Source organism: Bos grunniens, chromosome 13 (assembly GCF_055505025.1).
Source record: "Bos grunniens cultivar Pamir isolate PY7600 chromosome 13, Bosgru_T2T1.0, whole genome shotgun sequence".
Taxonomy (NCBI): domain Eukaryota; kingdom Metazoa; phylum Chordata; class Mammalia; order Artiodactyla; family Bovidae; genus Bos; species Bos grunniens.
The window spans coordinates 63,064,336-63,092,108 of record NC_141177.1 but is presented as its reverse complement, the minus strand read 5'-3'; the positions used below and the strand labels follow the sequence as shown (position 1 = coordinate 63,092,108).

General features: G+C 39.3%; 1 protein-coding gene across 8 annotated transcripts in view; it reads left to right on the top strand.

Moving 5' to 3' along the window:
• Window positions 1–541: 541 nt before the first annotated feature.
• Window positions 542–27,773, top strand: part of MALRD1 (MAM and LDL receptor class A domain containing 1) — a 754,524-nt gene continuing 727,292 nt past the window's right edge. For all 8 annotated transcript variants that reach the window (XM_086334563.1, XM_086334560.1, XM_086334554.1 and 5 more), the window contains exon 1: window positions 542–996. The gene's annotated coding sequence lies outside the window, so the exon portion shown is untranslated. The remainder of the gene's footprint in view (window positions 997–27,773) is intronic.

The window sequence follows — 27,773 nt, the reverse complement described above, 5'->3', positions numbered from 1 at the left end:
AGAGGAGCTTGGTGGGCTGTAGTCTGTGGGTCATGAAGAGTTGGGCATGACTGAATGACTAACATACACACACAAGGAACAATTATTAAATGAAGACAGCAGCTGGAGTAGTAGTAAAACATTTGTTCTATTATTGCATGTTGTTCCATATAATGTATGTTAAATGGTGCTGTGTAGGATTATAAAAGTAACTGAAAACATCTCATTGAACTGCATCTTATCACCTGGGTCTTGAAATAAGGAAATAGCTCAAGCTTGAAAACTAGCTCTGCCTTTTTATTTTGGAAACTTCAGAGTGAATTTTTGACTTTTCTAAGAGGTAACATAAATAATTCAGTTACTAGACATAGCCCTGTTTAAAATGTTTAAAGTACAATGTTATAAGGGCAACTGCATAAAACTCCCTGAAAACTCACAGAGGTGTTTAATGTCTCTAATTATATTCAAAGACTATAGTGGCTGGGCCTGGGGAACAGCGACTAAGTCAGCTTATTCACTGATTGGCCCTAGTGGATAAATAGAAGAATCTAAACTCGTGCTGTGTAGTTGCTTCAGCTGAGGACCCTTATGGCAATCTCATTTTGAAAACAAGCTCTGAGACTCTAGAATTGATTTGAGGAGGGAGTGGGTTGAGTGAAAGAGAAATCTGATCTAAAAATACAGGGTCTGTAGAGATGATTTTGCATCTAAGGGTATTTTCATCATAGCAGCTAATTTCTACTGTTATGGACTGAATGTTTGTGTCCCCTCAAAATCCATGGATTGAAATCCATACCCAGGTGAAATGATATTTGGGGGTGGGGCCTTTGGGAGGTAATTAGGTCATGAGGCTGGAGCCCTCACGTGGACTTATAAAAAGAGGAAGAGCTGGAAGATCTGGCTTTTTCTCCCAGCATGCATCAGAGGAAGTCTTGTGAGGACCTAAGAGGAAGACATCCCTCAGCGAGACCTGGGCCACACTGGCACTCTGACCTTGGACTTCCAGACTCCCGAACTGTAAGACATGAATATTTGTTGTTTAGGCCCCCCAGTCTATGATATTCTCCTATATTAGCCCAAACCAATTAAGTAAATTACCAGTTTTTGGTCTGTCCATACAGAAATAAAGACATTTTCTCCATTATACTTTCATGAGAAACACCTTTGTGTTAACAACTGACTTAATTTTTAAAGTTTATTATTTTTTAATTTTTGAAATTATAAAAAATGTATTGGAATATGTTGATTTAAAATGTGTTTCTGTTGTACAGCAGAGTGAATCAGTGTTATATATATATATATATATATATGTATCTCCACTCTTTTTTAGATTCTTTTTCCATGACTTCTTATTTTTAAGGAAGTTTAGTTATGAAAGTGAAAGTCACTCACTTGTGTCCGACTCTGCTGCCCCATGGTCTATACAGTCCATGGAATTCTCCAGGCCAGAGTACTGGAGTGGGTAGCCCTTCCCTTTTCCAGTGGATTTTCCCAACCCAGGGATTGAACCCAGGTCTCCCACATTGCAGGCAGATTCTTTACCAGTTGAGGCAACAAGGTTCTGAATTATTTTGTTTTGAATTTCTTTAGATTTGCTTGATACTCTTATTGAGGCTTGTTGAGTTGCTTAATGATCTATTTGGGAGTAATTGATAATATTTTAAAACATCTCTATCTTATGCAAGCAATTCTAAATTAAATGGCTTTAAGAAATCTGTGTTATGGTAAAATTGTTTAGTATGTCAAAGAACTATTTGTAAATCAATGAGAGCACCTATGTTATTGGCAAAAGGTGACATTAGAAAAGCAGAATGTAAGAAATTGATATTGAGGGGATAATTCCCTTCTCAAAAAAAGATTATTTAAAAAAACCTCAAGAAAATAGTAGTAGAAATAGTTGATACTTTTTAATGGCATTTACCAAATCAAGGTAATGCAAAGAAAATGATTTTGACAGTTGTAAGAAGCTTGAAACATTTTGGCTTTTGAGGGAAGAGGTGGCATATAAAAACACGTAGAGGACTATAGAGAGTTTAATGGTAAGGTGTTCTCTGATACTACACAAACAAAACAGATATGATGGGCTGAGTGGAAAGAAAGCCACTGTTAAACATAAAATTGGCTCTTTGGCTCATGGGTGGTTTCATTTCCTTTAATATAGATTTCAAAGCAGCCGAGTATTAATCTTGGTTTAGGTAAAGCTCTTTGTTTAGACACAGGACTGATCAGTTAATAATCTGATGTGGGAGCTAGCAAATTTTCCCTATAAAGCAGGGGTCCCAACCTCTGGGATCTAATGCCTGATGATCTGAAGTGGAACTGATGTAATAATAATAGAAATAACATGCACATTAAATGTATCATGCTTGAATCATCCCAAAGTCATCCCCCTAACCCTGAGTCTGTGGAAAAATTTGTCTTCCATGAAACTGGTCTGTGGTGCTAAAAAGGTTGGGACCAGTGCTCTAAAGGGTCAGTAGTAATAAGTTCAGTGTCAGGGACCATGTGATGTCTTACAGCTACTCAACTCTGATAGGATGACACAGCCTTAAGCAATATGTAAATGATGAGCAGCTGTGTTCAATAAATATTTATAAAAATAACAGGAAGCAAGTGGAATTTAACCCATGGTTCATGGTTTGGCAAGCCTGATAGCACTTACCTGTGGAAGACTTGATGGTTTGCTTGGTAGAGTTTAAGACGAGTGATAATAAGTGAGCTTCATCTCTGTGATTTTTAAAAACTTGTTTATTTTATAATTTAAAAATTCTGTAATAGTTCATCTTGGGTATGACCTTTTATGGAAACAAATTTTTTTCTGATTTTATACTTACTTGCCTATAGAACCCTGAGACCCACTCCAGACCACAAGCATCCTGAAGAACGATGTATTCTCACAACTGTATTCTCAGTGCAATGGATAGTGCTCATCACTAAAGAGATGCTTAATAGACATGTTAATTGAATCATCAAATGTTAAAGCATTTCTAGGCTGCTTTATGGAGAAGGCAATGGCACCCCACTCCAGTACTCTTGCCTGGAAAATCCCATGGACGGGGGAGCCTAGAAGGCTGCAGTCCATGGGATTGCTGAGGGTCGGACATGACTGAGCGACTTCACTTTCCCTTTTCACTTTCATGCATTGGAGAAGGCAATGGCAACCCACTCCAGTGTTCTTGCCTGGAGAATCCCAGGGACGGGGAAGCCTGGTGGGCTGCCGTCTATGGGGTCGCACAGAGTCGGACACGACTGAAGCGACTTAGCAGCAGCAGGCTGCTTTAAGTGCAATAAAAATGCTGAAAAATCTTGAAATAGTGAAATACTGAAGGTTCTCCTTTTTATACAGTAAGGAGTCTACCAGTCAATGTCTTTATTTCCTTTGGAAGCATTTTTATTGCTATGGTACAAGGTTTCTTGACCGAAACCTTTTCTTTTGGGTTTCCGTACAAAGACATAGATTTAGGTTAATGTCAGAGGAATATAAAAGATAGTGTGTGGCAGTGAAAGTGTTAGTCGCTCAGTCGTGTCCGACTCTTTGTGACCCGTGGACTGTAGCCTGCCAGGCTTCTCTGTCCATGGAATTCTCCAGGCAGGAGTACTGGTGTGGGTAGCCATTTCACTACCCTGGGTAGTCCAGGGTGTGGAGCAGCAGAGCCCAGTTTGGCAATGTTGTAAAGATTGCTCTATGACCCTGCAAAAACAACTGGCAGGGTGAAGCCTGATTCCATCGTCACATCTTTCTGTGTGAGCAGCAAATATCACCAAGGGGTAGTGGGTTTCCTTTGTTCCAGTGGCAGCAGATGGGCAAGAAATGTTGACTGGAAAACTTTACAAGGGCAAAGTAAATGCCTCAGTCTATGAGAAAGTTTTACAATTATCACTGAATAGAGAGAGGTTGCAGTTTTACTGAAAGTCAGTAAAGGGTTAGATGAATGAGTGAATCTCATACTTAGAATCGTTAAAGTTTTTCTAGTGGTTGAATAACTGGTTCAATGAACAGAAGCAACTTGTGGGATGTAATGAGAAGGCAATTCTATATTTCTCTCTAATAGTCCCTTCATATTTATTTGGTGAGTCTGACTTGTTTGTCCTATGCCCTATCTGAAAACTCTGGGATCCCTTATCTGATGACTCTTAAACAGAAAATCCTATCATCACTTAAGTCATAAATTTCTAAGATTATAAATGTCTATGTCTGCCAGAATTACTTTACCTCCTGAAACAAATAAAACTGGACAAGACAGATGAAACAGTTTTGAAGGCATTGAGCATCAGGCATGGAGAACAGTGACTGACAGAAAACAAATGAGGTGAACCCATGATTGGTGCAGCAGTCTTGAGGAAATTTCTAGGCTGTAGTGCAGGGTGGGGGAACTTGGGTAGAATACAGTTGACTCCCTGAATTGAAGAAATATAACGGAGTTCAAGGTGACCAGATCAGCTCAAGTCCATGGGCCAGAGATCTGGAAAAGAGATATTTACACAAAGAATCTTTGATCTGCAAGAAGGTTCTTGCAGGTGTTTAGCGGGATAGTGATTAGCTCAGGTGAGAAACCAACAGACCTGAGTTGAGAGAAGGAAACATTTGAAAGGACTAGCTGGAGCAGTATGTGGCTGTCAAGGTCAAAATAGTCCCTGTTCCTTCAGCTAGACTAGAAAACTTCACAATTATGGAGCCCTGGGTAGAGTACTCAGAGGGTCTTCCCTCGGTAGTGTGGAATAATTATCCTAATAAAAGGCAGTGGTTATAAGATTGGATTAAAAAAAGCTAACTGAACAAATAGCATATATGCATGAAAAGATACTTGGCATAATTAGTGCTTCAATTCAGTTCAGTCGCTCAGTTGTGTCCGACTCTTTGCGACCCCATGAATCGCAGCACGCCAGGCCTCCCTGTCCATCACCAACTCCCGGAGTTCACTCAAACTCATGTCCATCAAGTCGGTAATGCCATCCAGCCATCTCATCCTCTGTCGTCCCCTTCTCCTCCTGCCCCCAATCCCTCCCAGCATCAGAGTCTTTTCCAATGACTCAACTCTTTGCATGAGGTGGCCAAAGATTAGTGCTTAGGGCAATGCAAATTATTTCAATGAGATAACAATATATATCTAATAGACTGGATACAGTTAGACTGACCCAGCAAATGTTTGCAGATTGTGAAGGAATTAGAACTCTCAGACTGCTGATAGGAATGTAAAATATTACAATACAACCACTTTGGAAAACTGGCAGATTCTTACAGAATTAAAAATACCTACTGGATAGCCTCTATATTCTGCTCCTGGCCATTTGCCCAAGAGGAAAGAAAGCATATATCCATACAAAGACTGGAAAGTGTATGTTCACAGCAACTTTATTTGTAATAACCAAAAAAATGGAAACAGCCCAAATATCTATCAGTCAAGCCATGGTATATCCATACAATGGAATACTACTCAGTTGGAAAATGGAATGAACCAGTACTACACACTGCAACATTGATTTGTCTCAAAATAATTATGCTGAGTAGAAGAAGCCCGATTGAAAATATTATGTATTTGATTTAAGTTACATAAAATTCTTTAAAAATGCAAACTGATATATAGTGACAGAAGGTGGGTTAACAGTGGCCATGGGGGCACAGTGGGGAGCTTGAAGGAATGAGAGAGAACAGGGAGTGATGTGCTGGTCAAATGCCTTTCCCTTCACGGTCCAGTTCTTTGGCATCCCATCCCTGGGGTGTCTGCTCCAGTTCAGAGTTTTCAAGGCTGGTAGAGCAAGTCTGAAGCATTATTGTACCTCAAATATGAATATCTCTACTGAGAAATACTGCTTTTGAGTGTCAGCTGAAACATCTAGATTTTTTTAGAGTTAATAGCTTTATTTTTATAGCTTAATTACTTCAGAAATTATGTAGATAACATTTCAATTTTGTTTTTAAATTGGAGTATAGTTGCTTCACAGTGCTGTTAGTTTTCACTGTACGGCAAAGTGAATCAGCTATATGTATGTGTGTATTTTCCCTTTTTAGAATTTCCTTCACATTTAAGTCACCAAAGAGCACTGAGTAGAGTTCCCTGGGCTATGCAGTAGGTTCTCATTAGTCATCTGTTTGTACATAGTAGTGTGTGTATGTCAATCCCCATCTCTCAATTCATCCCTCCTTAGTGTCCATACGTTTGTTCTCTACCCCTGTGTCTATTTCGGCATTGCAAACAAGCTCATCTGTAACCATTTTTCTAGATTTCACATATATGTATTAAGCATCTATTTGAATTTCACTTTGTAGTAATCTATACAATTAGAAATAGATACAGACCACACTTAAAAAATGTTTTAAGACTATCAAGAGAACTTCTTACAGAATTAGTTGTGGCATGTGACTCACATGTAAATTGAGTTTGCAGGCTTTATTCACATCCCTTCTCTACTTACATTTGTTCTTTTAGGGGAGTTAGCTCGAACATCTCAAAATAATGGAATTAGAGAAATTCACCTTTAATTAAAGTTACTACCTAGCAATTTATTTTATTACAGTACTTGGTGATAGTTACACAATGGTACTGCTTTGTGATTGGAACCTGCTTGGCCCATAGTACATGTGTACTGTCTGGTTAGGGTATCTTTTTATTCCTTAAATATCAGATGGCTAGAATTCAAGATAATATTTCTATAGTATTTGGATAGAAGGTGTAGGCCAGGATCATAAATTTCATCTAGTCATAATTTTCTAATATGGCCACCAAAACATTTTTGCAAATGAAGAGTAAGTAGCAAAACTTACCTAGTATGAGATCTAACTTTTTTCTTCCTGTTCTTTGATAGTGAATTGCCACATAAAGGAAAAGGAGGAAAAACATGACTTCCACTTTTGAAATACTGTTTTTGTCTAAATTTTCTATTTAAAAATTTCAGTCGCTCAGTCATGTCCAACTCTTTGCGACCCCATGAATTGCAGCACGCCAGACCTCCCTGTCCATCACCAACTCCCAAGTTCACTCAAACTCATGTCCATCGAGTTGGTGATGCCATCCAGCCATCTCATCCTCTGTCGTCCCCTTCTCCTCCTGCCCCCAATCCCTCCCAGCATCAGAGTCTTTTCCAGTGAGTCAACTCTTCGCATGAGGTGGCCAAAGTACTGGAGTTTCAGCTTTAGCATCAGTCCTTCCAAAGAAATCCCAGGGCTGATCTCCTTCAGAATGGACTGGTTGGATCTCCTTGCAGTCCAAGGGACTCGCAAGAGTTTTCTCCAACACCACAGTTCAAAAGCATCAATTCTTTGGTGCTCAGCTTTCTTCACAGTCCAACTCTCACATCCATACATGACCACTGGAAAAACCATAGCCTTGACTAGACGGACCTTTGTTGGCAAAGTAATGTCTCTGCTTTTGAACATGCTATCTAGGTTGGTCATAACTTTCCTTCCAAGGAGTAAGCGTCTTTTAATTTCATGGCTGCAGTCACCATCTGCAGTGATTTTGGAGCCCCCAAAATTAAAGTCTGACACTGTTTCCACTGTTTCCCTGTCTATTTCCCGTGAAGTGATGGGACCAGATGCCATGATCTTAGTTTTCTGGAAAAAAAGCTATTTAAAAGAACATTAAAAAATTTAGAGTATGTTAAATTTTTTTTTGAATGATACTGTATCTTCAGTAGTGCTTTTAACACCTGACATCTGAGGAAAAACCACGTGAAATATTTTCTCATTTCTATAATCTCTGCTTCTCAGGTGGCTTCCCGGGTGGTAAAGAACCTGCCTGCCAACGCAGGAGATATGAGATGCGGGTTCAATCCCTGGGTCAGCAAGATCTCCTGCAGTAGGAAACTGTCTGTATTTCTAGTATTCTTGCCTGGGAATCCCATGGGTAGAGGGGCCTGGTGGGCTAATGGTCCATGGCTGCCACAAAGAGTTGGACACGACTAAGCACACAACACACACAATCTCTGCAGTTTCCTCCCCAAATCTACTTTTTGGTGCTGAAAACAATCTCACTAAATGTTGTTTATATTTTAGGGCTTTCCTTTCTGTTCGGGCAAGGGCCTCATGATATCTGGGAAATATCACTCTTTACATTGAACATTCTGGGCTGTATCCTTGAGAAGTATGAGGCTTGCAGGCATTATAGCAATTTTATGATTCACCTCCAGGTTACAATTCGAGATGCTGAGTTTAAATGAAAAAATGTTGTGATTGGACTTCAGTTACCTTAGAAAAATGCTTTTTCTCATGGAGTCTTAAAAATAGGAAAGACCAATCTGTGTGCTCTCAGTGCTTTTCCTGTGATTAAACTTCAAGGGAAGAAGTGATAAGATATGGTTCTCACATCTTTGGATTTCGCATCTGTTCTTGGTCTGTCAATTCCATTGAAATAAGAAATTTTAAAGCCTTGCAAAGCCAATATTTTGAAGAGTTTATCTGTACAGGTGGAACTTGGCCTGGCATATTTTATCATCCAGGTCTGGCAATTTAAAAGGATAATTCTACTTAAAAGCATAGACTTTTAAGGTAACTGAATAGTTCCTTTTCTTTATAAGCATTTTTGTAGACATTTGAAACTGATAATTTTGTCCACAAGTCACAGGCTTACATTTTTATATCCTCATTACTGAGAAATTATATTTATACTGCTCATTTTGGTATGTGCTATGCTGAGTAATTTAGACAGTAGTGCTGAATCTCAGTCTAATAACACTGATTTAGGGAATTCTGAAAAGTGTATGGAATACCGTAATATAATTGTATTCATAAGGGAGCTAAATATATTATACTTTCGAGGTGCTCAGGAAGCACTATGGTTTTTAAAAATTGTTTTGAAATATTACTATTCAGTATATTCAACAAAACATGTATTTCTAAAATACTCCTTTTTAAAAGTGTTAATTGCAGTACTTTACCAGAAATCCTACAATATGAGTGATAAGAATATCTTTACAATGTGCCAGAATGTAGCCAACGTTGTCAGAGTTTCTACTACATGATTCATTCATTTGCCAACTCAGCTATTTTTAGTTGAAGGAAAAAACATAATGTAAATTTTATTGTTCTGTTGCCTTATGAGAGGCACTAAGCCACATCTCCCATGCCATAGCTATGTATTACTGACAAATTCTTGCTTTCTTTTTTAACCTTAGATAAGGTATTATTCTTTTACAATGACATATATAAGATTATTTCCAAAGAATAAAATATATTGAATTATGTTATTTATCCACATTTACTTTTTAAACTATTACCACACAAATAGAATCTTTTCCATTTATATTTTTAGATATTTCTCCCAGACTTTTTACATGTGCAGAATTTTACTAACGTGTATAGTACCTATGTTTTCTTGTAATGTTTATTTTAATTTAATTTTTAAAAAATTAAGACTCCAGTAAATAATGATATTATCCTCAGTAAATATACTTATTTTTTTTTACTGTTCTCTTTAAGGGATGGTTATAGGTAATTTAGAAATAATTCTGGTTCTGCCATTAGAAATAAATATACAAATTATATACGTTAGAATAATCTGGTATGAGTTCAGTTCAGTCACTCAGTTGTGTCCGACTCTTTGTGACCCCCTGAACTGCAGCACACCAGGCCTCCATCACCAGCTCCGAGTTTACCCAAACTCATGTCCATTGAGTCGGTGATACCATCCAAAACATCTCATCCTCTGTTGTCCACCTCTCCTCCTGCCCTCAATCCTTCCCAGCATCAGGTTCTTTTAAATGAATCAGCTCTTCACATCAGGTGGCCAAAGTATTGAAGTTTCAGCTTCAACATCAGTCCTTCCAATGAACACCCAGGTCTGATCTCCTTAAGGATGGACTGGTTGGATCTCCTTGCAGTCCAAGGGACTCTCAAGAGTTTTCTCCAACACCACAGTTCAAAAGCATCAATTCTTAGGTGCTCAGCTTTCTTTATAGTCCAACTCTCACATCCATACATGACTACTGGAAAAACCATAGCCTTGACTAGACGGACCTTTGTTGGCAAAGCAATGTCTCTGATTTTTAATATGCTGTCTAGGCGGTCATAACTTTCCTTCTAAGGAGTAAGTGTCTTTTAATTTCATGGCTGCATTCACCATCTGCAGTGATTTTGGAGCCCCCCAAAATAAAGTCAGCCACTGTTTCCCCATCTATTTGCCATGAAGTGATGGGACCGGATGCCATGATCTTTCTTTTATGAATGTTGAGCTTTAAGCCAACTTTTTCACTCTCCTTTCACTTTCATCAAGAGGCTCTTTAGTTCTTCTTTGCTTTCTGCCATAAGGGTGGTGTCAACTGCATATCTGAGATTATTGATATTTCTCCCGGCAATCTTGATTCCATCTTGTGCTTCTTCCAGTCCAGCATTTCTCATGATATACTCTGCATATAAGTTAAATAAACAGGGTGACAATGTACAGCCTTGACATACTCCTTTTCCTATTTGGAACCAGTCTGTTGTTCCATGTCTAGTTCTAACTGTTGCTTCCTGACCTGCATACAGGTTTCTCAAGAGGCAGGAAAGGTCAGGTGGTCTGGTATTCCCATCTCTTTCAGAATTTTCCACAGTTTATTGTGATCCACACAGTCAAAGGCTTTGGCATAGTCAATAAAGCGAAATAGATGTTTTTTCTGGAACTCTCTTGCTTTTTCGATGATCCAGCGGATGTTGGCAATTTGATCTCTGGTTCCTCTGTCTTTTCTAAAACCAGCTTGAACATCTGGAAGTTCACGGTTCACGTATTGCTGAAGCCTGGCTTGGAGAATTTTGAGCATTACTTTACTAGCGTGTGAGATGAGTGCAGTTGTGCAGTAGTTTGAGCATTCTTTGGCATCGCCTTTCTTTGGGACAGGAATGAAAACTGACCTTTTCTAGTCCTGTGGCCACTGTTGAACTTTCCAAATTGCTGGCATATTGACTGCAGCACTTTCACAGCATCATCTTTGAGGATTTGAAATAGCTCAACTGGAATTCCATCACCTCCACTAGCTTTGTTCGTAGTGATGCTTCTTAAGGCCCACTTAACTTTGCATTCCAGGATGTCTGGCTCTAGATGAGTGATCATACCATTATTATCTGGATCAGGAAGATCTTTTTTGTACAGTTCTTCTGTGTATTCTTGCCACCTCTTCTTAATATTTTCTGCTTCTGTTAGGCCCATACCATTTTTGTCTTTTATTGAGCCCATCTTTGCATGAAATGTTCCCTTGGTTTCTCTAATTTTCTTGAAGAGATCTCCAGTCTTTCCCATTCTGTTGTTTCCCTCTATTTCTTTGCACTGATCGCTAAGAAAGGCTTTCTTGTATCTCCTTGCTATTCTTTGGAACTCTGCATTCAAATGGGTATATCTTTCCTTTTCTCCTTTGCTTTTTGCTTCTCTTCCTTTCACAGCAATTTGTAAGACCTCCTCAGATAGCCATTTTGCATTTTTGCATTTCTTTTTCTTTGAGATGGTCTTGATCCCTGTTTCCTCTACAATGTCACGAACCTCTGTCCATAGTTCATCAGGCACTCTGTCTATCAGATCTAGTCCCTGAAATCTATTTCTCACTTCCACTGTATAATCATAAGGGATTTGATTTAGGTCATACCTGAATGGTCTAGTTGTTTTCCCCACTTTCTTCTTCAGGTACGAGTATTATTGGGTATTTCCATACATGGTGGCATATACTGGGGTGCTGTGGTAAAAACCAATGAATAAATTTGATTTGGTGATACCTTCCTCCCCTATTGAAGTTAATGATTTTTAACATAGTTCTTCCTCTTCTTTAGAACTTGGCCTCTCAATTACTCAAAAATTTTAAGCATTTCACTGATCTCCAGCCTGTTCCATTCATTTTCTTTGGCTCTATGTAGACCTCTAAACCTTTTATCTCACCATTATTTCTTTTATTTTTTATCTTTAAAGTTTTTAATAGTTTAGTTGTTTTACAGTGTTCACGGCAAAGTGAATCAGTTGCACGTGTACATATATCCACTCTTTTTAGATTCTTTTCCCATATAGGTCATTACAGAGTATTGACCATTATTTCTATCAATACTTACTCTCTCTTACTTTCTCTACTCTTCAACATAGGTATATGGCCGTAGCACCTTAAATGCACCTGATCTCATCTGACCTATTACTCCACATAAGAGTTTATGATCTAACATAATTACTCTCTTGAATTCTCTAATCCCTTCCCTTTTCTTCCATTATATTCATCTTGCAAAGCCTAATTTCCCATTAAACTCAACTGTTCAACCTCTGTACTGCTCTAAGCAGTTTAATATTTCTAGAGCAAATCACATACCCTATTGACCAATTCCACTTTAATCACCAAAAGATTCACATAGGCACTCAAAGATATCCATCCATGCCCACAGGAGGCTTTCTCTTTCATGCAGACATACATGTGTACAAGTGCACACACATGTATGAGAAATGAAGAAATCAGTGGAAAGGAGATGTCAAGGAAACTTTATTTGGCATGTAGAACAAGGTCTTGAGGGGAACACAGGAGGCAAATTAGGTTGACGGCAGGGTGATGAATTCAGTTTTTTACATATTGCAAAGTAACTGACATCTTAAGAGATGTCACATAGGTACTTATGTGGTTTTGAAATTTAGAGAAGAGTTCTGGGTGAAAACTGTCAATTTAGGAAACACTGGTGAATCTAAGAAGAGAGTGTATAACAGTGAAAGAAAGGGGTAGAACTGAGCCTGGCCAGACTAATCTCTAAAGTCAATGAGTGGTGCATGAACCCGCAAAGATGAGACCAGAACATGGAGAAATAACCAGAATAATGTGATGTTAGGAAAGAGATGGCTTTAGGAATGAAAGAGGGGACATGAGTATAGAAGGATGTGGAGATGTGAAATATGATAGTAAAACTCTAAAATGCGGTATTACTAATATTTAACAGGGAGTGAGGTCATGAGTGACCTGAGGTGAGTTATAGTATTGATGAGTTGTTGCAACTAAATTTGAATGAGTGCAAGATTGAAAAGATATATGTACCCCAGTGTTCACTGCAGCACTGTTTACAGTAGCCAAGACACGGAAGCAAACTAAATGTCCATTGACAGATGAATGGGAAAAAGACATGGTGTGTATATAGAATGTGTATGTGGAATATTATTGAGTAGGGGAATATACTTAGCCATAAAAATAAAATAATGTTATTTGCAGCAATATGGATGGACCTAGAGACTATCATACTAAGTGAATTAAGTCAGAGAAAGGCAAACATCATATGATACCTCTTGGAATTAAAAAAAAAGATGCAAATGAACTTATTTCCAAAACTGACAGATTTGTAGAATGAAAGCAGAGAGAATTTGGAAGCTGATGGCAGACTTTAGCCTACTTGTGTTTAAGAGGTTGCTAACCTAATGTTATGCAAGATTGAGAATGGTAGTATAAATTGGCAGGGTCAGCCTCTGCAAGGCCTTTCAGGGAAATAAAACCAGATGCTTTTTAACTGACAGCTAGAGCTTGTTTCAGTCTTGCTGACTTCAAATGTGCTGGGCTCTGCCTTTAGCATGTCCACCAGATCATCATGTTACTTTAAATTATGTAATATCTCAGGCATTAATAAGCATTTTTATTTTATCTGGAGTAAGGCAGAGTAGAAAAAATGCATAAGGAAGAAGACATTCCTCTTTATATTTTTAGTTCCCCGTGGATATTTAGGATGTTATGCAACTTACACTCAAATTAATTGCTTATATGGTTCGTAGTCACTTTCGTGGCTGCTCTAGGCACTAAAATGGTACCTTTGGTCATAATTCAAAGACAAATAGATAGGGATGCAAACTTACATACAACTGTGGTGCTGGTGGTAAAAGGGAAAGGAAAAAAGGAAGGAGGGGAAATTGAGTATGTGGTAGAATAACATTTGATTCCCTTGTTAAGAAGTGTGATACTAAGTCACATATTGGGTACACGAAAATCATCACTTATAAGTGAAATTCGTCTTGGGGGTTGGTAAATTGATGTCAGATTCGCATCTTTGGGTTTGAGATCCAGAACTGTATAATTGCATCATTTTTACTTTTGCTTTGGAACTCTTTCTTAGAAATTGAGGCAAAACCTTCACGTCTGAGACCTGAAGGGCAGTTCCCTGGGTTTAGGTTGAGAGTATGACAGTGGGAACTCAGGTTGTTTGTGACTGATGACCCATTTGGGAGAATCGTTGTACTCTAAATTGCTTCCAAGTATCTTTTGTAAAACACAGTAGAAGGTTATATTTTCTAGATGCTTGGCAAATGGCTAAATATCTAGTATTCAGCCAGTGAACCCTTTTAGCTCTTCATCGGAGCAAAGGCTCCCACTCCCACTCACCTTGCAAATCCTCATTGAGCTTTTGATGGAAATAAACTGACTCTTACCCAACTCACTTTCGTATTTGAAAAAAAAAAAGAAGGAAGGAAAGGAGGCTGTGTCACAGTGATTCATTAGAGGCAGCCGCCCATATCCTGGTTCATCTAAAGTTCATTAAGTTCCAATTCCCCCAAATGCCAAGTTCCAATAACATTGTAATCCAAGAAGTCAAGGAAATAATTTATCCCAAAGGTTTATATACTTGTAAATGCCTGGCTAGGCTTTTGATGTACACAATTGTGTCAGGGCTCATTACTGTATTTGACAAGTTTATGCATTAACTTTGAGCAACAGGATTTCACACAATAGAGAACATACCCACTGGCCATGTGTTGGCTTAGCCACACATTGGAATTCTATGTTAACTTGCATAATTTCAAGGTTTGAAATCATTGCTTTGAAGAATGTTTTATTCTTTTAAAAATCTTTCAGAATTTAATTTGAGGAACACCATTGCATGCTCTACTCCCCAACTTATATACCTCTTAAAGTTATTTCTGAGGTGTATCATACATTCTTGTGGGGCAAATGAAAATTAGAGGAAATTGTAAAATATTAACACATTTCTTTTACTTTATGCATAATTATTAAGAGCATGAGAGATAAAAGGTAAATTTGACTCTAATAAAAATGTATTATTGGTGAGGGTTAATCCAGTTGAGCTGTTTCAAATACTAAAAGATGATGCTGTTCAAGTGCTGCACTCAATATGCCAACAAATTTGGAAAACTCAGCAGTGGCCACAGGACTGGAAAAGGTCAGTTTTCATTCCAATCCCAAAGAAAGGCAATGTCAAAGAATGTTCAAACTACCGCACAATTGCACTCATCTCACATGATAGCAAAGTAATGCTCAAAATTCTCCAAGCCAGGCTTCAACAGTATGTGAACCATGAACTTCCAGATGTTCATGCTGGATTTAGAAAAGGCAGAGGAACCAGAGATCAAATTACCAACATCCGTTGGATCATCAAAAAAGGAAGAGAGTTCCAGGAAAAGATTTACTTCTGCTTTATTTACTACACCAAAGCCTTTGACTGTGTGGATCACAACAAACTGTGGAAAATTCTTCTAGAGATGGGAATACCAGACCACCTGACCTGCCTCCTGAGACATCTGTATGCAAGTCAGGAAGCAACAGTTAGAACTGGACATGGAACGACAGACTGGTTCTAAATTGGGGAAGGAGTACGTCAAGGCTGTATATTGTCACCTTGCTTATTTAACTTATATGCAGAGTCCATCATGAGAAACACTGGGCTGGAGGAAGCACAAGCTGGAATCAAGATTGCCAGGAGAAATATCAATAACCTCAGATGTGCATATGATACCACCCTTATGGCAGAAAGCGAAGAAGAACTAAAGAGCCTCTTGAAGAAAATGAAAGAGGAGAGTGAAAAAAATCGGCTTAAAACTCAACATTCAAAACACTAAGATCATGGCATCCAGTCCCATGACTTCATGGCAAATAGATGGGGAAACAGTGAGAGACTTTACGTTTTGGGCTCCAAAATCACTGCAGATGGTGACTGCAGCCATGAAATTCAAAGAGGCTTGCTCCTTGGAAGAAAAGCTATGACCAACCTAGACAGAATTGATGATTTTGAACTGTGGTGTTGAAGAAGACTCTTCTGAGTCCCTTGGACTACAAGGAGATCCAATCAGCCAATCCTAAAGGAGGTCAGTCCTGAATATTCATTGGAAGGACTGATGCTGAAGCTGAAACTCCAATACTTTGGCCACCTGATGTGAAGAACTGACTCATTAGAAAAGACCCTGATGCTGGGAAAGATTGAAGGCGGGAGGAGAAGGGGACAACACAGGATAGATGGTTGGATGGCATCAGTGATGCAGTGGACGTGAGTTTGAGTAAGCTCTGGGAGTTGGTGATGGACAGGGAAGCCTGGTGTGCTGCAGTCCATGGGGGTTGCAAAGAGTCAGACATGACTGAGCAACTGAACTGAATGAACACATTAGACATATTATAAATAAATACTATGGAAATGTAGATATGTTTGAGTAAATTTGAAAGAAAAAAATTTCAAAGAAAGCTACTTACTAAATTTGCATTCAGTTTAGATACTGAAATTGTTTTTGTGACATTGTCTATAGAATTTTTTTAGAGGATGAATTTTTCCATATTTAATGCTGGGATTATGATTATGGGTAAATTATTACAAATACTGGTTGTTTTGGAGGAGAAAGAAGTGATGTTATAAACTATAGGAAGGGTACATAAAATTTGCCATTTTGACCTATTAGTCTAATAAACAAATGTATGTTAAATAATTGTGATTCAGAGTGAATAAGACATACTTTCTCTCTTGCCATTTCCTGAGGACTATAGACTATATTGCTTAATTTTTTTTAATTAATTTATTTTTGACTGTGATGGGTCTTTGTTGTTGCATAGGCTTTTCTCTAGTTACAGAGAGTGGGGGCTACTCTCTAGTTGTGTGTGGGCTTCTCTTGTGGAGCATGGGCTCTAGGGCACGGGGGCTTTAAGAGTTGTGGCTCATTGGCTCAGTAGTTGTGGCTCCTGGCATCTAGAGCACAGGCTTAGTTGCTCCATGGCATGGTCAGGAATTGAACCTGTGTCTTCTGCATTGGCAGGTATATTCTTTACCACTGAGCCACCATGGTAGCCCTTTATTTTTATTATATTTTTAAAGCATAGAACATTTCATTTTACTGGGCCATTGTGATACATCTGTCCAGATCTTCCAGTTACTCTTATAAAGATAGCCAGTAGGTAGCACACAGAACTGGTCTTCACCTACTTAATAACAAATATTTGTTCAGTGGGAGTTATTTTCTATGCATTCAGAATATAATAATGAACAGAACAAAGTCCCTGACCTCAAGGGCCTTATATTCTAATAGGAGGGAACATAAACCAACAATCATATAGCAATAAACCAATATATCTCTTAGGTAGATATATGTCATGTTAAGAAAACAGAACAGGGTAAGGACATGTAGGGGAGAGAGATTTACCATTTTTGAGTGATTAAGGGAAGCAACTCTGATAAAGGATCACTTGACCAGAGATCCATAAAATGTGAGGGAATAAACCACATTGTTAACTGTTTGCAGGAAGTGTGTTTTAGGCAGAGCGGTATGCCTCAAGGCTTGGCATGTTTGAAGTTTACCAAAGAAGCCACTGTCGAGGAAAGAAGGAGAGAGCGTCTAAGAGTAGCAGGTAGCCTGATGATGTGGGGCCCTGTGGTTCTTATAAGGCCTTAGATTCTTTATTTTTTTAATTTTTAAAAATTAAACTTTTTTATTTGGAGGATAATTGCTTTACAATGTTGTGTTCATTTCTGCCATACAACAACGTGAATCTGTCATAATTATATATATGTATCTTCTCCCTGTTGAGCCTCCCTCCACTTCCCCTGTAAGACCTTAGGTTTTTATATGAAGAAAGATGGGAAGCCATTGAAGGATTCTGAGCAGAGTGACATGATCCATCTTTAACAGGATTGCTCTTCTTGCAGTGTGAAAATAGAGCATAAGGGCATATGAGGGTACGAGAGATCAGTTTAAAAGCTGCTACAAGAATTCAGTTGGGAGAAAGTGGTCAAAGTGAGAGAGGTGATTGTGGTGGCATTGGTAAGAGTTCTGAATACACTGGCATGGTAGTAGGATTTGATGATGCATGGAGCCTAAGGAGTGAGAAAGAGACTAACCTAAGATCTATTTTTCTCTGAATTGCAGGACAGCACACTTTGTCCCATTCCCTTTTGGTCTTGTTGGGGTGGTGGGAGGATGGAGCAAGTGCCCATGCAAGCGAGGGGCTGTTGAGAGTTCAACTTGGGCTTAATGCAGCTTTGTCTATGCTATGCTGATGGGTATGGTCCCAAAGATATAGGTTGTTCATTTACTTTCATCACTGCATTAAGTTCCTAGACGGCCATAGCAAACTACCACCTTAAAAGGTTATTTTTCAAGTTCTGGAGGTCAAAAGTCTAAAGTGAAGTTCTGTGAACTTTGGGTAGAATACTTTCTTGACTGTTCCTAGTTTCTGGGGGCAGGAGGGCAGGCAATAATCCTTGTGTTCTTCAGCTTGTAGATTCATCTCCCCAGTCTCCTAATTACCTCTGAGGCTACCCTATTTCCAAATATAGTCACATCCTGGAGTACTAGGGGGAGGGTAAGACTTTAACATATGTTTTTGGGGGAGTCAAACAGTCATAGAGATGATGAATCTTGCTGATGTTCACTGCAAACATGAATATCTTGTAGCAATTATAGTTATTTTCTCATTTTTTTTCTCAACATTTTCTGGGGCTTCTGTCTTTCTCCCCTGACAAGTTTCTTTCCAGATTGAGAATTATTGTCCTCCTTTACCAATACCTTCTCTGAAGTTTGCTGGTGGGATTAGTGATCACACAGAATTTTCTATTCAACATACCACTCTTTGAAATCTTTTAAGTTTGGTGTATAACTACTTCTTTAGTAGATTGCTGCTCCTTTTTAATTCCATTAGTTTTATGAGGAGGAAATATGTGGTCCAGCTTAACTCTGCTATGGTTACCTAGAAGTTCAATTTCAAAATTTTGAGAATTGTATTAAAAAACACGTAAGTTGTTAAGAGCTGTGAATAGTCTGAGATTTTTCCCCACTTGCAGACTGACAAGTCAGCTTAATGGTTTCATGGATGCTGGTAGAACAAATCAAAACAAATAAAAAACGATGTGATTTCTCATAGCAATAATAGTGTCAGCATTTTACACCAGTTTCCCAGCCTCCGTTTACACAAGGTGCTGTGATGAGTCAGATGATACCCTGGAAACACCATGGATTGCACTGCAGGAGAGGAACCCTGACTTCGGGGAATCTGATTGTTCTCTAATGGGCAGTTGGTCTGGTGAAAGATACTGTTTCTATCTGCCAAGGAAGCAAAACTACTCTTTTTTGCTCCTGAAGGGAAAAATATCTGTCTTCCAAGGCTATTTTTAAATCAAATCTCCTTGAAAGTCTGGGGAAAAAGGACAATCATTTCCTTGCTTGCAATGCATTTGGAAATGTAAGAGTCTAATAGAGAATTGCCTTCCAAGAGTTGTTATGAAGGGATGTTCTCTCATGAGAAGCATTTACTACCATGTTGCTCTATTTTTTAGGAAATGTGCTAATATGCATAAAGTTTTACAGTGACAATATATGTGAATGCTGGTTTAAAAAAATCTCTGCATTGAATAATACTTCTGTGCCATCTACTGCATATGCATTTCATGTGTGTTTTTGGAAATGGTATTTTGCAGTAGATAGAATAGAGCTTCGGAGAAGGTAATGGCACCCCACTCCAGTACTCTTGCCTGGAAAATCCCATGGATGGAGGAGCCTAGTAGGCTGCAGTCCATGGGGTCGCTAAGGGTCAGGCACGACTGAGCGACTTCACTTTCACTTTTCACTTTCACTTTTCACTTTCATGCATTGGAGAAGGCAATGGCAACCCACTCCAGTGTTCTTGCCTGGAGAATCCCAGGGATGGAGGAGCCTAGTGGGCTGCCGTCTATGGTCTCGCACAGAGTCAGACACGACTGAAGTGACTTAGCAGCAGCAGCAGAATAGGGCTTTGGAGACAGACAAGAATAAGTTTTACTGCTAATTGGACTATTTCTTCACCCATGGGCAAATTAAAAAATCCTCAATTGTTTTCATACTTAATCCAATGTAATCCTTGTAAAATCAGATCGGATTGGAAAGGCTTAGTATCTCGCCCAGTGTCATAGTGCTAATAGGAAATAGTCAGGATTCAAACCAGGATCTCTCCAACTCCCACTCCTGAATTGTTAACCACTCTATTATTACAAATCCATGGAGTATCTGGTATAATCAGTAATGACTATTTTACATCTAGTAGTTAAAATTTATGGGAGATGCTTCATCAACAAATATTTAAAGCGTATTCTGAACAGCTCCTTAGAAGCAAGACACAGTTGGGCTAAGGGCAGAGAAATAGAGAAATCAAAGCTGAGAACATCCCCCCAAAAGACATCTGTCATGGCAGTTAGTGAAGTTGTTTTTATTTTTTATTTTTTTTTAGTGAAGTTGTTTTTAGAGGGAAATTTGATATAAAAAAGAAATTGTCTTCCATCCAGTTCTGGATGTTGTCTATTTGCTGAGGGGATTGTTTGACTAGGATAGCCAGAAACATGAACAATGATTTTGATTTATATATTTCTTGATTCATCTGGGCCAAAACATTGGGATGGAAGAAGGAAATATTTATTTTATTTTGCCAGTCAGAAGGACAGAAAGTTTTCTGTTTCATTGGCTTGGTGTGGAAATGAATCCTGAGCCATACTTCCAGTGTTTTGGTTGAGTTTACTAACAAGATTGATAGTCCGCTTACATTTTCTCCTTTGCGTTCTTGACTTTGCAAGGCTTGTGTAACCTCTTCCGTGTGGCATTTTATTCTTTGATTTTGTTATTATATATTTCCTGGGTGTTAGTGATATGCAAGCCCTGCAGGAAATACCAGTTACGTAGGGTCTCTTTTCAGTAAATTTAAAATGAAAACTTCGCAAGATACTTTCTGGAATGGTAGGTGAATATACTTTTTTAGATTTATTTTTAAAGATGGGTCGGTGAATTCTCAAGTTGCATACAATCAGAGTCTGTCATCTGACATTTTTACTAACCTTTAACATTTAATTTTGTTGGCTATTTTTTTGCCTTGTTATTGCTGGAGTTGATGCTATTCTGTTCTCCTTGTTAATGGTATAATTGACTGTACTGCCCAGATGTTTGGATAGAATGCTGTTGCCAATTATTCATAAATACTGCTACTTAAGGCTTACGGAAGGAACACTGATATTAAAATGTTCGTCTGGAATGTGCACTTGACTTCCAGCATAATGTTAGATTTCTTTGCCCTGATTAGTGCTGGAGTTATCTTTTGAAGAATGCCAATTAAGCGCAAACCTGCCCTAGAAAATAAATACCTTTAAAACCTTTGCAAAGGGGCACAGTCTATGGGAAAAACATTAAACGATAAGGCTGGAGGACTGTATTTTAATCTTGATGACTTTCTTCATTAAATTCTTAGTTTGGGGAAAATCTCTCAAACTTTTGTTGGCTATCTTATTTACAACGAGAACACATGAACATCTCTAAACTGTTATTCTGTAGTTAAGTAGTGTCTGACTCTTTCAGACCCCACAGACTACAGCATTCCAGGCTTCCCTGTTATTCACTATCTCCCAGAGTATGCTTTAACTCCCATCCATTGAATTGACAATGCCATCCAACCATCTCATCCTCTGTTGTCCCCTTCTTCTCCCACCTTCAATCTTTCCCAGCATCAGGGTCTTTTCAAATGAGTCAGCTCTTCGCATCAGGTGGCCAAAGTATTGGAGTTTCAGCTTCAGCATCAGTCCTTCCAATGAACACTCAGGACTGATCTCCGTTAGGATGGACTGGTTTGATCTCCTTGCAGTCCAAGGGACTCTCAAGAGTCTTCTCTAGCATCACAGTTCAAAAGCATCAGTTCTTCAGTACTCAGCCTTCATTATGGTCCAACTGTCACATCCATACATGACTACTAAAAACCACAGCTTTGATTAGATGGACCTTTGTTGGCAAAGTAATGTCTCTGCTTTTAATATGCTTTCTAGGTTGGTCAGAGCTTTTCTTGGCAAGGAGCAAGTGTCTTTGAATTTCATGGTGGCAGTCAATGTCTGCAGTGATGTTGGAGCCCAAGAAAGTAAAATCTTTCACTGTTTACACTTTTCCCCTGTCTATTTGCCATGAAGTGATGGGACCAGATGCCAGGATCTTAGTTTTTTGAATGCTGAGTTTTAAGCCAACTTTTTCACTCTACCCTTTCACTTTCATCAAGAAACTCTTTAGTTCTTCACTTTCTGCCATAAGGGTGGTGTCATCTGCTTATTAGTTGTTGATGTTTCTCCCAGTAATCTTGATTCCAGTTTGTGCATCATCCAGACCGGAATTTCACATGATGTGCTTTACATATAAGTTAAACAAGCAGGGTGACAATATACAGCCTTGACGTACTCCTTTCCCAATTTGGAACCAGTACATTGTTCCATGTGTGGTTCTAATGGTTGCTTCTTGTCCTGCTTACAGGTTTCTCAGGAGGCAGGTAAGGTGGTCTGGTATTCCCATCTCTTGAAGAATTTTCCACAGTTTCTTGTGATCCACACAGTCAAAGGCATTGGTGCAATCAATAAAGCAGAAGTAGATGTTTTCCCAGAATTCCCTTGCTTTTTCAATGATCCAATGGATGTCGGCAATTTGATCTCTGATTCTTCTCCCTTTTTTAAATCCAGCTTGAATATCTGGAAGTTTTCTGTTCATGTACTGTTTAAGCCTGGCTTGGAGAATTTTGAGCATTACTTTGCTAGTGTGCGAGATGAGTGCAATTGTGCGATAGTTTGAGAATTCTTTGACATTGCCTTTGGGATTGGAATGAAAACTGACCTTTTCCAGTCCTGTGGCCACTGATGAGTTTTTCAATTTGCTGGCATATTGAATGCAGCACTTTCACAGAAACATCTTTTAGGATTTGAAATAGCTCAGCTGGAATTCCATCATCTCTACTAGGTTTGTTTGTAGTGATGCTTCCTAAGGCCCACTTGACTTCTCATTCCAAGATGTCTGGCTCTAGGTGAGTGATCACACCATTGTAGTTATCTGGGTCATGAAGATCTCTTTTGTATAGTTCTTCTGTGTATTCTTGCCACATCATCTTAATATCTTCTCCTTCTGTTAGGTGTCACCATTTCTGTCCTTTATTGTGCCCATCTTTTCATGAAATGTTCCCTTGGTATCTCTAATTTTCTTGAACAGATCTCTAGTCTTCCCCATTCTATTATTTCCCTCTATTTCTTTGCATTGATCACTTAGGAAGGCTTTCTTGTTTCTTCCTTGCTGTTCTTTGGAACTCTGCAATCAGATGGGTATATCTTTCCTTTTCTCCTTTGCGTTTAGCTTCTGTTCTTTTACCAGCTATTTGTAAAGCCTTTTCAGACAACCATTTTGCCTTTTTGCATTTCTTTTTCTTGGGGATGGTCTTGATCCCTGCTTCCTGTACAGTGTCATGAACCTCTGTCCATAGTTCTTCAGGCACTCTGTCTATCAAATTCTATCCCTTAAATCTATTTGTCACTTCCACTATTTGTGAGAAATTTGATTTAGGTCATAGATGAATGGGCTACTGGTTTTCCCTACTTTCTTCAATTTAAGCCTGAATTTTGCAGTAAGAAGTTCATGATCTGAGCCACAGTCAGCTTCCGGTCTTGATTTTGCTGACTGTATAGAGCTTCTTCATCTTCGGCTGCAAAGAATATAATCAATCTGATTTCGGTATTGACAATCTGGTGATGTCCATGTGTAGAGCTGTCCCTTGTGTTGCTGGGAGAGTGTGTTTACTATCACCAGTGTGTTCTCTTGGCAAAACTCTGTTAACTTTTGCCCTGCTTCATTTTGTATTCTAAGGCCAAACTTGCCTGTTACTCAAAGTATCTCTTGACTTTCTACTTTTGCATTCCCATCCCCTGTGAAAAAAGGACATCTTTTCTTGGTGTAGTTCTAGAAGGTCTTGTAGGTCATCATAGAACTGTTACATTTATCTGATACATGCCTGTAAAATGTATATGCATTTATTATTAATTTTAATTCTTTAAAATTTTGTGCAATATTTAAGACATGCTAGTAAAGTAATGCTCAAAATTTTCCAAGCCAAGCCACAGCAATACATTAACTGAACTTCCACATGTTCAAGCTGGTTTTAGAAAAGGCAGAGGAACCAAAGATGAAATTGCCAACATCCACTGGATCCTCAAAAAAGCAAGAGAGTTCCAGAAAAACATCTATTTCTGCTTTATTGACTCATGCCAAAGCTTTTGACAGTGTGGATCACAATAAACTGGAAATTCTGAATGAGATGGGAGTACCAGACCACCTGACCTGCCTCTTGAGAAACCTGTATGCAGGTCAGGAAGCAACAGTTAGAACTGGACATGGAACAACAGACTGGTTCCAAATTGGAAAAGGAGTACGTCGGGGCTGTATATTGTAATCCTGCTTATTTAACTTATATGTAGAGTACATCATGAGAAATGCTGGGCTGGAGGAAGCACAAGCTGGAATCAAGATTGCCAGGAGAAATATCAATAACCCTCAGATATGCAGATGACACCATCCTTATGGCAGAAAGTGAAGAGGAACTCAAAAGCCTCTTGATGAAAGTGAAAGAGGAGAGTGAAAAAGTTGGCTTAAAGCTCAACATTCAGAAAAGTAAGATCATGGCATCTGGTCCCATCACTTCAGGGTAAATAGATGGGGAAACAGTGGAAATAGTAGCTGACTTTAGTTTTTTGGGCTCCAAAAATCACTGCAGATGGTGATTCCAGCCATGAAATTAAAAGACGCTTACTCCTTGAAAGTTATGACCAATTTAGACAGCAGGGGGTCGTGAAGAGTCGGACATGACTGAGCGACTTCACTTTCACTTTTCACTTTCATGCATTTGGAGAAGGAAATGGCAACCCACTCCAGTGTTCTTGCTTAGAGAATCCCAGGGATGGGGGAGCCTGGTGGGCTGCCATCTATGGAGTTGCACAGAGTCGGACACAACTGAAACGACTTAGTAGCAGCAGCAGCAGCGGCATCAGAGAGCATATTAAAAAGCAGAGACGTTACTTTGTCAACAAAGGTCCATCTAGTCAAGGCTATGGTTTTTCCAGTGGTCATGTATGGATGTGAGAGTTGGACTATAAAGAAAGCTGAGAGCTGAAGAATTGATGCTTTTGAACTGTGGTGTTTTGGAGAAGACTCTTAAGAGTCCCTTGGACTGCAAGGAGATCAGTCCTGAGCATTCATTGGAAGGACTGGTGTTGAAGCTGAAACTCCAATACTTTGGCCACCTGATGCAAAGAGCTGACTCGAAAAGACCCTGATGCTGGGAATGATTGGGTGCAGGAGGAGAAGGGGATGACAGAGGATGAGATGGTTGGATGGCATCACCAAGACAATGGACATGAGTTTGGGTAAACTCTGGGAGTTGGTGATGGACAGGGAGGCCTGGCATGCTGCAGTTCATGGGGTCACAAAGTCAGACACAACTGAGTGACTGAACTACCTAAATCACCCCTAAATTTGGTGGTTTGAAACGACAGTGCGCTCTCCACTTTTTTCTCTGGCTGTCAATTTGGCCCAAACTTGATAGGGGGCATCTTATCTTTACTAAATATCAGCTTGGGCTGGTTGAATGGAGATTACGTGAAAGTCAGTCAATTGCGTCTGACTCTTTGCAACCCCCATGAATTGTAGCCTGCCAGTTTTCTCCGTCCATGGAATTCTCCAGGCAAGAATACTGGAGTCAGTAGCTGTTCTCTTCTCCAGGGTATCTTTCCAACCCAGAGATCGAACCCGGGTCTCCCCGAGTTGCAGGTGGATTGTTCACCATCTGAGCTACCAGGGAAGCTGAAGAGTACTGGATTGGGTAGCCTATTCCTTCTCCGGGGGATCTTCCCCACGCAGGGATCGAATCAGGGTCTCCTGCATTACAAACGGATGCTTTACCAGCTGATCTACCTTAGCAGGTCCATTCTTATCCAGTTGCTAGCTCTTTCTTGTGGCTAGCACATTGGGACAAACCATTGTCTGGGAACTCAGTCAGTACTATGGGCTAGGTTTCGGTTTCTGCTCACTTGGACCTTTCCGTGGACTGTTTACAATTCCTTACAGCATGGGGCTGGGTTCTAACAGTAAGTATGCCAAGAGACAGGAAGTAAAAGCTGCCAGTTTCATAAAATCCGGTCTCAGAAATTGGTGCAGTGTTGCTCTTGCTATGTTCTATTTTTCAAGTTTTGACAGATTTTCCATTTCAGTGAGAGGAATGTAAAAACAACTAAAGCACATCCTATTGATGGTTTCTAAACTCCTGACACTATATCATGCAGTTCCATACGACCGAGTGACTAAACAACAACAACCATAAATAGCATCCCCAATGTTCAACTCTTTATTTTTTTCCTTTAAAAACATGAATTATCACTTGATATTCTACATCTTAGGCTTCCCTAGTGGTTCAGTGGTAAAGAATCCTCTAGCCAATGCAGGAGACTTGGGTTCAATCCCTGGGTTGGGAAGAAAAAGCTTCGATAAGATGAATGTATAGCAAGTAATAGAATGGGAAAGACTAGAGATCTCTTCAAGAAAATTAGAGATACCAAGGGAACATTTCATGCAAAGATGGGCTCAATAAGGACAGCAGTGTTATGGACCTAACAGAAGCAGAAGATATTAAGAAGAGGTGGCAAGAGTACACAGAAGAACTGTACAAAAAAGATCTTCATGACCCAGATAATCACGATGGTGTGATCACTCACCTAGAGCCAGACATCCTAGAATGTGAAGTCAAGTAGGCTTTAGAAAGCATCACCATGAACAAAGCTAGTGGAGTTGATGGAATTCCAGTTGAGCTATTTCAAATCCTAAAAGATGATTTTGTGAAAGTGCTGCATTCAATATGCCAGCAAATTTGGAAAACTCAGCAGTGGCCACAGGACTGGAAAAGGTCAGTTTTCTTTCCAGTCCCAAAGAAAGGCAATGCCAAAGAATGCTCAAACTACTGCACAATTGCACTCATCTCACACACTAGTAAAGTAATGCTCAAAATTCTTCAAGCCAGGCTTCAACAATATGTGAACCGTGAACTTCCAGATGTTCAAGCTGGTTTTAGAAAGGGCAGAGGAACCAGAGATCAAATTGCCAACATCCACTGGATCATGGAAAAAGCAAGAGAGTTCCAGAAAAACATCTATTTCTGCTTTAATGACTATGCCAAAGTGTTTGACCATGGTTCACAACAAACTGTAGAAAATTCTGAAAGAGATGGGAATACCAGATCACCTGACCTGCCTCCTGAGAAATCTGTATGCAGGTCAGGAAGCAACAGTTAGAACTGGACATGGAACAACAGACTGGTTCCAAATAGGAAAAGGAGTACATCAAGGCTGTATATTGTCACCCTGCTTATTTAACTTATATGCAGAGAACATCATGAGAAATGCTGGGCTGGAGGAAGCACAAGCTGGAATCAAGATTGCCGGGAGAAATATTAACAACCTCAGATATTCAGATGACACCGCCCTTATGGCAGAAAGCAAAGAAGAACTAAAGAGCCTCTTGACGAAAGTGAAAGGAAGAAAAAGTTGGCTTAAAGCTCAACATTCAGAAAACTAAGATCCTGGCATCTGGTCCCATCACTAGTGACAGACTGTTTCTTTGGGCTCCAAAATCACTGCAGATGGTGACTGCAGCCTTGAAATTATAAGATGCTTACTCTCTGAAAACTATGACCAACCTAGACAGCATATTAAAAAGCAGAGACATCACTTTGCCAACAAAGGTCCATCTAGTCAAGGCTATGGTTTTTCCAGTGGTCATGTATGGATGTGAGAGTTGGACTATAGAGAAAGCTGAGCACAGAAG